The 10,981-nt window shown below is 44.7% G+C and overlaps 1 protein-coding gene and 1 pseudogene across 1 annotated transcript in view; one reads left to right on the forward strand and one right to left on the reverse strand.

Annotated features, from left to right (window-relative positions):
- The window catches only part of CEP20 (centrosomal protein 20), a 49,377-nt gene extending 39,289 nt beyond the window's left edge, over positions 1 to 10,088 (reverse strand). Inside the window, exons 1-2 of the mRNA XM_023728499.1 lie at positions 9,932 to 10,088; positions 9,507 to 9,561 (exon numbers count right to left, since the gene is read on the reverse strand). The gene's annotated coding sequence lies outside the window, so the exon portion shown is untranslated. The remainder of the gene's footprint in view (positions 1 to 9,506; positions 9,562 to 9,931) is intronic.
- A 131-nt stretch (positions 10,089 to 10,219) lies between these two features.
- LOC101342318 (COP9 signalosome complex subunit 9 pseudogene) lies at positions 10,220 to 10,600 on the forward strand (annotated as a pseudogene).
- Positions 10,601 to 10,981: the final 381 nt, after the last annotated feature.

Below are 10,981 nucleotides of genomic sequence, written 5' to 3' on the forward strand. Positions count from 1 at the left end.
TTTGTTTTGTTTTGGTAGAACCTGACAATCTGATTCTAAAATTTATATGTAAAAGGGCCCAAAATAGCCAAGACATTCTTGTAGGGGGAAGAACAAAGTGGGAAGATTTGCTTTACAGGATATCAAGACTTTTTATAAGATTATAGTTATTAAGGAAACCCTGGTGGTGTAGTGGTTAAGAGCTACGACCGCTGACCAAAAGTTTGGCAGGTTGAATTCACCAGGCACTCCTTGGTAACCCTATGGGGCAGTTCTACTCTGTCATATCGGGTTGCTATGAGTCAGAATTGACTCGACGGCAGGGGGTTTGTTTTTTTTTTTTTTGTATAGTTATTAAGACTTAAATAAGACACACGGAGTACCGACAATAAAGAAATAGATAACTTCAACGATATTAAATTTAGAAACTCTGTAGGGCATATTTGGAGCCCTGGTGGCGCAGTTGTTAAGAGCCCGGCTACTTACCGAAAGGTCAGCAGTTCGAATCTGCCAGCCACTGCTTGGAAACCCTATGGGGCAGTTCTACTCTGTCCTATAGGGTCACTGTAAGTTGGAATCCACTCTATGGCAATGGGTTTGGTTTGGTTTTGGGTTATAGAGTATACTTAAGGAGCAGTGGCTAAGCGTTTGACTGCTAACCTAAAGGTTAGCAGTTGGAATCCACCAGCCGCTGTACAGGAGAAAGAGGTGGCAGTCTGCTTCTGTAAAGATTACAGCCTTGGAAACCCTATAGGGCAGTTCGAGTTCTACTCTTTCCCATAGGATCGCTGTGAGTTGGAATTGACTGATGGCAATGAGTTTGATAAAGTATATTTTAGCCCATCTTGAGTATTTCAGAATCGAATTGACAGCAATGGATTTGGTTTGGTTTTGGTAAGTCTGACTGACATCATGCTGGAAGCTAAGTGAGGATGGGGGCTTGGGATCTCACCATGGTTAGGTACACTCAAACTTAATCCTCCTGCTTTCTATCGCACAACGCACTCCCATCCGTTACTGTGCCTGTTCCCAAATACAGATATAAGCCACGGGCTGCATGGGGTGGGAGGAGAGGACCTGTATTTCCATTCCACTTCTCCACAGACTTCCATTCTATGTAATATACTTGAAAAATTTTTTTAATTAATCACCTTATCATACTACAACGCGATTGATTACTTTTGTGTGGCCTTCCTAGCCATAGTCTTATAACTCCCACCCAAGTGATTGGGCAGGACTGTGTGATAGCGTAATTGTGGCCCACCAAAGAGATTGGTCAGTTTTGCCTGAAAACAAAGCCAATTCCAGAGTAGAGAGGAGGATCCAATGACCACCAAGGAAGAACAGCTAGGAGTGGAGAGTGCGTCCTTTGGAACCAGTATTCCTGCGCTGAGAAGCTCCTGGAAGCAGAAGACTGAGAGACAGAGCAAGCTGTAACTCTGAAGATAGTGAGAAGCAATGGCAGGAGAGACCCGGCAGCAGGAGACAGTGCAGTAGGCTTCTGGGACCAGGGAGAGAGAAAGCTGAGCGCCTTTGGGGTGAGGCCTAGGGCCAGGGAGAGGCATGCCTGCAAGCACAATTGGGAAGACACTGTCCTGACAGAAGAACTGTATCCTGAGCGTCCCTGAGCCTGAATTGTAACTGTTACTTCCCTAATAAACCCCATAATCATGAATATGGTCTTTGAGGTCCGTGTGGCCGTTGCAATGAATTATCAAACCCAGCAGAGAAGTAGAGAGTGCTGTGCAAGGGATGGTTGGTGTCAGAATTAGTAAAGATGAAGGAGAGAGGAGGCTTGTCTGGCCTCTGCCTCACGGGAGTCAGCCTTGTGCTGTTCATCTTGGTTCTCCTTTCCCCTTGTGGGGTTAGAGGAAGTCAAACACTGTCCCACACTGTTTTTACACATACTTCCCTGCAACAAAAATATTTATATACATTTATACTTAATTTTTAAAAAAGTTCTGTGCCCTAAAGCTCTAATTTTTAAGAATATCCTATGTTCATAAGGCTCAAAGTATTAACATTTTTCTCTGAATTATCAGTTGAATTATTATTTGAATATAACAGATCAAGACAACATAACCAACCAACCAACCAGTTGCTATGAAGTCAGCTCCAACTCAGGATGACCCCATGTGTGGCAGAGTCGAACTGTGCTCCAAACTAGAGTCACATAACAATGTGTGTATAAATTTTTGTATGCGAAACTAACTTGAATTGTAAACTTTCACTTAAAGCACAATTAAAAAAAAAAAGAACCGTGCTCCATCCAATTTTCAATGGCTGATTTTTCACAAGTAGCTCAGCAGGCCTTTCTTCCAAGGTGCCTGTGGGTGGACTCCAACCTCCAGTCTTTCAGTTAGCAGCCCAGTGCATAAACCATTGACACCACCCACGGATTCCCAAAACAACATAAATACAGTATAATTTTATAATTATTAAACGTAAAAGTATGATCTTGTTCTAAATGAGTCTCTTAATGGATGGATGGATGGGACTGGTTATTTTTTTAAATTAGTTCATCTATCTGCGAACAAATATTATTTATTACTCTTCTACTTTTTTTTTTTAAATACAATAACTACTGAGAACTATTTTTCACTTAAACAGGAATGGACATTTTGTTATAGTTGTGTAACTCAAGGTCACACATCCTTGAATATTATGATCCATTATCAGAAATTATTTGATCTATCAGAAATTATTTGATCTATCAGCTGACACCCCATTGAGATCCTCCCTAAATTTGTGGAAAGCATCAGAATTACAAATGGTTTGTTACTGAATCCTTAGGGTCATTCTCTTTCCCAACCATAAACTATTATTTCACTCTATATAGGCTTTTCTTTGTTATTGGGGGAGGCTTTTACACCCCAGGGCAACACACCTTAGTAATAAACTTCAAGGTGAATGAGACGTATTGCCTTATTTCTGTAAAGTGGAGCAAGGACCATTGTGAAGGAAGGGGTACCTTGGACCTCAGGTTCTTTCTCAAGCAGATCAGTTTTTGGAAAGAGAATACAGAAGCGGAAGATCTAAATGGATTCTCTCTCTTCTATTGAGATATAATTTAATACAATAAAATGTAGCCATTTTAAGCATTCACTTTGACGAGTTCTAATAATTGTATACTCCTGTGTAACCAACACCACAATCAAAATATAGAAAGAACACTTCTACCACTCCAGAAAGTTCTTCATGCCCCTTTGCAGTCCATTCTCCCCTCACCCTCTGGCTCCAGGCAACCACTGATCTGCTTTCTGTCATGGTAGGTTAGTCTTGCCTGTTTCAGAATTTCATATAAATGGAATCATACAACCTCAGAAGACAGGCCTGGCGATCTGCTTCTGAAAGATCACAGCCACTTTATGCAGCAGTTCTATTCTGCACACATGGGGTCGCCATGAGTCAGGATGGTTAAAAATATAATCATGTATTAATTCAAAAGAATAACACAATATTCGATTGCTCTATGATTTAAAACAATTGGCAAATTGGGGAAACGTTCCCTGATGCAAGAGGAAACTGCTCCCAGAGAATGGAGAATTCACAGTGACTTAAAAACTTTTGCTTAAAGAATACAGGTTTCCACGGTGATGAAGTACTTAATGGCTACTGAGTTAACATTAAAAGGTAATTTGAGGGAAGATTTGCCCTTCCATTTACCTGCATTCTACCACTTTGGCTTTGTCTGTTCAACAACACAGTAGCGTTCAAAAAAAAAAAAAGTTTCCGGATGGGGAGGTAAGGGGTGGGGGAGGGACTGTACTAGATTAAAAAACCCTTAAAAGACAATACAACTAAAACGTAGTGCATTTTGTGGTAGTGCATTTTGTGATACTTAACCGTGAGAAAGTAAATATTGGATCAGACTGAGAGAGTGAAACTCAACCCAGCGATTCATCAAGATGAGGCAGCAGACACAGATAATGCCAGTTACAAAGTTAAAAGGAAATAATATTTCTCCTAAAGATACTCAGCAGCTGTGAAGTGTCGGTTAGGGATGGAATTGTGTCCCCCCAAAATATATATTGAAATCCTGGCCATCTGTACAGTGGATGTAATCCTGTTTGGAAAGAGGGGTTTTCTTTTGTTATTGTTAATGAGGTCATACCAGACTAGGGTGGGCCCTGAACCTAATCAGTAAACCTAATCAGTAAACTAAACAGTAGATGAGACACAGGCATACACAAAGGAAGACAGACAACACAGACAGACACATCTACAAGCCCAGGAATGCAGTGGCCCTGACCTCCAAAGAACTCCCTAGGGCTACGGACAAGGAAGGACTTCCCCTTAGACTCAAGCTCCGAATCAGGGCTTCTAGCTTCCTGAACACTGAGGCAATAAATTCCTGCGTTTTTTTTTTTTTTTTTTTTTTTAATATTTTATTGTGTTTTAGGTGAAAGTTTACAGAACAAAATAGTTTCCCATTCAACAATTTGTACACAGAATGTTCCAAGACATTGGTCACAGTCCCCTCAATGTGACAGCATTCTTGCATTTATGCCCTGGGTTTCTGCCCCCTTACCTTTCATCTGGTTTTCCGACTCCTTCCTGCCTTCTCATCTTTGTTTTTGGGCAGATTTTGTCCTTTTTATCTCATATAATTAACTGTTCTAAGGAGCTTATTCCTTACAGGTGTTATTATTTATTTTGTAGGCCTGTCTATTGTTTGGCTGAAAGGTGGTCTCCAGGAATGGCTTCAGTTCTATGTTAGAAGGATGTCTTAGGGCCATAATCTCCAGGGTTCCTCCAGTCTCTATCAGACCAGTAAGTCTAGCCTAAGTCTAGAGGGTGCTGTGTGAGGGACGGTTGGTGTCAGAATTAGCAGATGGCAGAGAGAGGAAGCTTGTCCGGCCTCCACCTCATGGGAGTAAGCCTTGTGCTGCTGATCTTGCTTCTCCTTCCCCTTGTGGGGTTGGAGGGGCTCAAACACTGCCCCTACGCCATTTTTACAGAAAAAAACTGCAAAAAACTTATCATACTAAGTAGTTCTGAAAAGCGACCCATAGTTTCACTTTCTGACGTCATTTCTTTTTTTTATTTTTTACCATACAAAAATTTACACATACATTGTTATGTGACTCTAATTGCTCTTCCCATACTGTGACAGCACACTCCTCCTTTCCACCCCGATTCCCCATGTCCATTCAACCAGCTCCTAACCCTCTCTGCCTTCCCATCTCACCTCAAGACATAAGCTGCCCATTTAGTCTCTTGTATCTACTTGAGCTAAGAGGCACACTCCTCACGAGTATCACTTTATGTCCCACAGTCCAGTCGAATCCCTGTCTGAAGAGTTGGCCTAGGTAAATTCCTGTTCTTGAAAGCCATCAGCTTGTGGTATTTGTATTACGGCAGCAGTACCACACCATCACTATGAGTCAGAATCAGCCCTATGGCAATGGTTTGGTTTTTGGGTTAGGTAACTAAAAAGAGGTCATAGTGACCCTCTTCTTTGAGTGACTACTGCTTTCTTAGTGAGAAAACTATGTTCTCTAAAATTATAGACTGTCAGAAAATTTCTAGTTTGAAATTTATCAGTACAAATCAAACATCTTACTCTTGCTTGAAGAATGTAAGTCACTGTGACACAGAGAAGCTGCTTCAATTTCCAGCTTAGGTACCGAGCTTTGCATGATGGAGCTTCCCTTCAAATTCTCAGGGCTGAGGTCTAGAAATGGAGGTCTTCTGTGCCAAGGTGTTCAGCAGGCTTCCGCTGAGTGTGATTTGAGGGTCAAAATGCCAGGAGCAAGCCAGAGGACAATTTTCAGGGGCATGTGTTGGAGCTTGGCTCCCCGATACAGCGCCTTTCAGGTATTTCTGCGTCCCCTTTCTACTGCAGAAGGAGCCCCTGGCTGGTGCAGAGATAAGCATGTGGCTGCTAATCAAACAGTTGGTGGTTCAAACCCACCCAGAGGTGCCTTGGAAGACAGGCCTGGTGATTTGCTTCCAAAAGGTCACAGCCTTGAAAACACTATGGAACAAACGGGGTTGCCATGAGACTGAGTCAACTCAACTCGATGGTGATGATATCGACTCCATAGCAACTAACAACAGGCCCTAGCGAGAATTTCAGCTTCAAACCTCCAGCCTAGTAGTCCAGTACCATTTGCACCACCCAGGGCCTCCCGCTGGGGCCTTCAAGGAGCAAATAAATGAATGATCAAAAGTAGTGATAAGTACTGGGGAATAAGTGACCAGGAACAGGGAGCTAGGATTATAGGAAAAAAAGCAAAAAAAGAAAAAATCTTTTTGGTATTCTCAGCTATACTATTCACCCAACTCAAAGTTTACCAAGGCTGCTGATGCTTGGAATTCAAATTCTGTACTTAAATCACAAACTATTTCTGTTTGTTGTTAGTTGAGAGGGTTTGGGAGAGGGCCCAGAGTCTCCTGGTCTAAGGGTGTTCGTTACTGAACAAGCAGCCCAGATGGGGAGGAAGGGGCTTGGAGAGAAGGTGAAAGGAGCGGCATTGAGTCTGTGGCCCAAAAGGTAGGAGAGCAGGAAAGGTGGGCGAGAGTTTCCTCATCAGGAGCAAGGCTGAGCCTGTCTCTGTCACATCCCAGCTGTGTGATCATGGATCAGTCACCGCATTCCTCCAACCTGCACTTTCAGCCCCTGAAAATAGTGCACTTATTTATTTGGCCAAGGAGCCCTGGTGGCGCAGTGGTTAAACATTCGGCTGCTAACCGAAAAAGTCAGCAGTTTGAACCCACCAGCAGCTCCGTGGAAGAAAAGACCTGGCAATCTGCTCCTGTAAAGATTTCAGCCTAGGAAACCGTATGCGGCAGTTCCACTCTGTCCTATAGGGTTGCTATGAGTTGAAATTGACTCAGTCGCACCTAACAACAACACGTATATAAACCAAAACCAAACCCATTGCTGTCCAGTTGATTCCCACTCAGCAACCCTATAGGACAGAGTAGAACTGCCCCATAGGGTTTCCAAGGAGTGGCTGGTGGATTCAAACTGCCAACCTTTTGGTTAGCAGCTGAGCTCTTAACTACTATGCCACCAGCGCTCCAATAGGGTCACTATGAGTTAAAATCAACTCAACAGCACCTAGTAACAACAACACATATGTGTATGGATGTACATGTACATATGCAGTGTGATGGATTGCTTTTATATGGCCTTTCTTACCATGGTCTTGTAACTCCCACCAAATGACTGGGTGGGACCATGCAGATAGGTGTATGGAACCCTAAGGAGTGTATTGGTCTGTTTTATCACTCTGCTAGGCTTAAAACGAGCCATCCCAGAGGTGGAAAAGGGGGACCTCATTATCACAAAGAAGAGATGGGAGCAGAGCGTGTACTTTGGACCCAGGGTCCCTGCACTGAGAACCTTTTACACCCAGGAGACAGAGAGAGAGAGTGAGTGAGAGACAGACAGAGAGAGAGAGAGAGAGGTGTAACACCAGAGATGGTGCACGACAGCAAGAAGTAGTGGTAGAGAAGCCGTGGCAGCAGAAACAGGAGACCGGCGCTAGACAACACAGTGGGCTTCCTGGCCCACAGAGCAAGGCAGTTACAGTGGGTATGCTGACCCACAGAGTGAGAGAGCTGAGTGCCTTTGGGCAGGAGGCTCCCTGGCAGAGTGGGATGCCTCTGGGCACTTACTGGCAGAGCAAAAGAGCTTTCTTTGTAACCCTTGCCCAAGCAGGGCAGAGGCTGGGCCAAGGGGCCCAGCAGCCGAGGGCCAGAGAGAGGCCTGCTTCCAAGAGTGGCTGAGAAGAGGCTGTCCTGATTGAAGAAATATCCTGAGTGATCCTTGATCCTGAATTTGTAACCTGTTACTTCCTTAATAAACTCCGTAACTGTGAGTATGGTCCAGGTGGCCATTGCAAGGAATTATCAAACCCAGCAGACGAGAAGAGAGTGCCTTGGGGGAGGGATGGCTGGTGTCAGAATTGGTAAAAAGGCTGAAGGGTGGAGGTATGTTTGACCTCCCCCTCATAGGAATCAGCCTTGGGCTGTTGAGCTTGATTCTCCCTCCCCTTTGCGAACTTTCATTCTTCAAACATATCAAGGAGCCCTGCTGGTGCAGTGGTTAAGCACTCAGCTGCTAACTGGAAGCTCAGCAGTTTCAAACCCCCAACTGCTCAGCAGGAGAAAGATGCAGCAGTCTCCTTCCGTAAACATCACAGGCAGCCTTGGAAATCTTATGGGGCAGTTCTAGTCTATCCTATAGGCTCACTATGAGTTAGAATCGACTTGACAAATGGTTTCTTTTATTTTTATTTTTTTAGAAATTACCAGTTTTCCAAAGTGGTTGAAGCAATTTACATTCCTACTAGCACAGTGTGAGAATTCTGTTTGCTCCACATCTTTGTCAACACTTGGTAGTTTCAACTTTTCATTTTGGCCACTCTGGTGGGCATGAAATGGTATTTCATTAGGGTTTTATTTGCATTTCCACGATGACTAATGTGTCGAGCACCTTTTCGTATGCTTGCTCAATAAATATTTGTTTAAAGAATGAATGAATAAAGAATTTGGATAAAAATGGGGAAAAATCTGACCGTGTCTCTCCCTCTGCTTAAAACCCTTCAGGGAATCCGCATTGCTCTTAGGGCCACACTAAAACCCCTCCCCTAGCTGACAAGAGTCTTCGTGTTCTGGTCCCTGCCATCCATCCTCCTCCAGATGGGTCCCTTCTGTGTCTCTCTTTGGATTCCTGCCACTCAGGCCATTTTCAGGTTCCTTCATGGCCCTGCTCTGTCCTGCTTCCTGCCTTCTCCCTAAGCTGTCTTCTTCAGCCTCAAACACAAGCCAGGCCTCATAAATCCAGATACGCTGCTTGCATCTGAGCTCAAAAACCTTTTCCTCTGTGAAACCTTCTCTGGCTCCCACCCTACAGCAGGCCTGGACCTCTTTGGGCTCTCTTACGCCCATTTCTTCCTAGCTCTTACACTGACTGCTGTAAATACCTTTCTCTGTGTGTGATTATTTAATATTTGTTCCCCCTTAAAACAAATGACAAAACAAAGACATAGAAGACAAAAAACTCAACACTTTCAGTTCCCTAAGTTTTGCCTTGTTCCTAAAATATTTGTTGAATGTATAAATAGCAAAGCAACAGGGCACTGAGCATTATCATCTGAAAGCAATTATCTCTTAAAAACTCACACTTTGAGGAGCACCTGGGCCCCCCCCAAAAAAAAAAAATCTCAGGAAACAATTCTATCCCCTGCCCTCACTAGGTCCTTTGAGGGGCTCAAATTCAAACACTGTTCGCGTTTTCTTTGGTGCAGCTGTTTTGTGTGCGTGTTTAATGAAAACCACATATCAGGTAGTGGATTAAGAGAAGGGAGGAAAGGCCTTGTTAGTGTCACAGAGAAAGGGGAAGTGTGGACTCCCAGGCCCTAGCCCCAACTTCTGTCACTGGCTGCCTGTGTATCTATGAATTAAACAGTTCTGAGGCAATATGGTACAGTGGTTAGCATCACAGATCTGCACTCACCCTCACCCCACCCCTGCCAGAATGCCTTAATTCAAAGCTTGGCTCAGTCACTTACCATCTATATAATCCTTGACAAATTACTCTGCTTCTCTGGGCTTCAGTTTTCTCACCTGCAAAGTAGAGAGAATAATAGTATCTACCTCATGGGGTTACTGTGAGGATTGTTGTTGTTAGCTGCTCTGGAGTGCCCCCTGACTCATGGCGACCCCATGTGTTACAGAGTAGAACTGCTCCACAGGGTTTTCTTGCCTGAAATCTTTATGGAAGCAGATGGCTAGGTCTTTCTCCCTCGGAGCCTGCAGATGTGCTGAGTGGGTTTGGAACCACCAACCTTTCAATTAGCAGCCAATTGCAAACCTTGAGCCACCCACTTAATTCTGTTAATTAATTTTCACTGCTAAGAACACACACTGACACATACAAGCCTATGACTGTGAATGCCTGTTAATTATTGCCGTCTCCAGGCCTTAGCTTCTTTACCTCTAAGGTGAGCTCTTTGGGATGAAGATCAGAACCCCTGGGCCAAGAGTGCTCAGACTGGTTGTAGGTTCAAATCCCACTTCCACTTCTTGGGCAAGTCATTTCATCTCTCTGAGCTTCAGTCTATCTGTCAAGGGTGGATTAATAAGAGTATCCACTTCCTACTGTGTGTCAGCTCTAGAGTCAGCTGGCTGGGTTCAAATCCCAGTTCTGCCAGTTGACCAGGTGACCCTGGACCTTTTCCCCTCTCTTCCATGAAAGGGAAGTAACAGGGGCGGAAGTGGCCAGCACCTGGAGCTGTGGGCCTTGATGAAGCCAGCTGAGATCAAGGTGTTCCCCAAAGGTGCTGGCCCTAAGCGGACCTGAACGAGGCCGGAGGCAGAACAGGGCTGTTGATGCACTTGGCAGCCAATGAAAAGGCAATGCACACAGACTGTTTAAATGATTTTGAAGATCTCTTTGACGATAACGATATCCAGTGAGTCACTGCCCAGCTGACAGTCGTCCCTCCTCAGTCACACAGCGGTGCAGTGGATCTCAGCGGACCACTTAAGGTGGCTAAAAGGAATCAGGCATGGTTAAGCAAGACAGAGAAGAATGGTTTCTCTTAACCATCAGGATGATGCTTGTTATTCTCTGAATGTCCTTATTTAAAAAAAAAAAAAAAAAGCCATGTCACCAAAAAAAAAAAAAAGGAAGTAATATTAGCGAGGATCTCATGAGAACGCAGCTAAGATGTTTGGCACACTGTTGTTTTCTCCTTGTTGTTATCATTACTGTTGTCGTCGTCGTTGTTGTTACGACAGGATTCGAAAACTGGACGCAGGGTCTGGGCGCAAAATCCCGGCCTCTTCTGGAGGGTTCGCAAACCCTCGTCAGGCCTCCGTAGGGGATGAGCTTCGGCGACCCCTGAGGATGTGGGGAGAAGCGCAGGGACGGCGGCCTGGGGGCCAGCCAGCCGGGGGTGGGGGGCCGCGGAGATCGCGGGGTCCAGCCACCCTGGGCGGCCCACGCAGCGCCGTGGCGAGGTGAGCCGCCCGGGGCGGGGCC

Source organism: Trichechus manatus, unplaced genomic scaffold, assembly GCF_000243295.1.
Source record: "Trichechus manatus latirostris isolate Lorelei unplaced genomic scaffold, TriManLat1.0 scaffold00024, whole genome shotgun sequence".
In the NCBI taxonomy this organism is placed as follows: Eukaryota; Metazoa; Chordata; class Mammalia; order Sirenia; family Trichechidae; genus Trichechus; species Trichechus manatus.